The sequence below is a fragment of the Mus pahari genome, chromosome 8 (assembly GCF_900095145.1).
Source record: "Mus pahari chromosome 8, PAHARI_EIJ_v1.1, whole genome shotgun sequence".
NCBI lineage: Eukaryota > Metazoa > Chordata > Mammalia > Rodentia > Muridae > Mus > Mus pahari.
In genome coordinates, this window is record NC_034597.1 from 6178338 (window position 1) to 6180013 (window position 1676).

A 1676-nucleotide genomic window follows, 5' to 3' on the forward strand; every position below is an offset into this window, starting at 1 on the left:
ACTTCTACCTGTTTAGCAGTGTTCTCCTATATTTCTTTAAGTGACTTATTAATGCCCTTCTTAATGTCTTCTACCAGCATCATGAGATATGATTTTAAATCTGAGTCTTGCTTTTTGGGTGTGTTGGGGTATCCAGGACTGGCTGAGGTGGGAGTGCTGGGTTCTGATGATGGTGAGTGGTCTTGCTTTCTGTTATTAAGATTCTTAAGTTTGCCTTTTGCCATCTGGTAATCTTTGGCGTTAGTTGTTCTAATTGTCTTTGGTTGGAGTTTGTTCCTCCTGAGATTCTGTTAGCCTCTGTCAGCAGTCCTGGGAGTCCAGCTCTCTCCTGAGTCTCAGTGGTCAGAGTACTCTCTGTAGGCAAGCTCTCCTTTTCCAGAGAAGGTACACAGAGGTCTGGTATTCAGAACTCCTTCCTGGCTGAAGATGAAGGCCCGAAATGGGGCCTATCCCAAAAGTTGTGTCACTTCTGCAGTTCTCACTCTCACCTGCGCAGACTGGTCTCTGAGGGACCCTGGGCACTAAATGGCTCCCTCACCTGTTCAGGCAGTCAGAGCCCTCCCAGGCAGGGGCAGACACCTCTCCTCTGGTGGGGAAGGTGCCCCGATATCTGGAGCTGGAAATGGAGTCTGTCTCAGAAGCTTGAGTTGCTTCTGCAGTTCGCACTCTCACCTGAGCAGACTAGTCTTTGAGGGACCTGGGGCACAAGATGGCTCCCTCACCTGTTCAGGCAGCCAGAGCCCTCCTGGGCAGACACCTCTCCTCTGGCGCAGAAGGTGCCTGGATGTCTGGAGACTGAAACATGGTCTGTCCCAGAAGCTGTGTCATTTCTGCATCTGCCCAGAACTGATTTCTTGAGATGTCTTTGAACTAGCTCCCAACAGATGTGGCCCTTGGGAAAGAGGCCTGATATGAAATGAAAACCAGCTTGAATTATCTATTTTTTTTGTTTTTGTTAAAATAATTTCCTGTTTACTGTTATTTGAGACTATCAACCCCAATAATTAAAACCAATTAATGAACTTTGTATGATTACACACACACACACACATATTCACACACACACACACACACACACACACACACACACACACACACACACATGCATACGCACCCCACTGGCTCTGTTCTGTAAGGAAACCTACCTAATCCAAATACACACCAGGACTGATACACAGGTACCATGCATAAGTGCCCTCCAGCCTTTCTCATTTATTAGGATTCTTACCTCATTTCCTAGATTGGACATCGCATTGCAGTACAATTTTTACATATGTGTGTATGTGTGAGTATATACATATTATTCTGTGCATCTCTCAACAACCTAAACCTACAAATAAGAAACACATATATTTGTCTTTCTATGTCTGGCTTTCTTTACTTAGTTTGGTTACCTCATACTGCATCCCTTCTCCCTAAAACAATGTAACTTCATTTTCCTTAATGCATTACAAAAAATCCCATTGCACGTATATGCCATGCTTTCTTTTTTTTCCATTCCTCTGTTGTGGATGCTGGTTGGCTCAATAGCTTAACTACTATGAACAGTACTGCGATAAACTAATATGTAAGTAAGATATTATCATGGAGGTATTTAACCAATAGGATATATATGGGTCATATGGTACATCTCTTGTTTCCCTTCCTTCCTTCCTTCCTTCCTTCCTTCCTTCCTT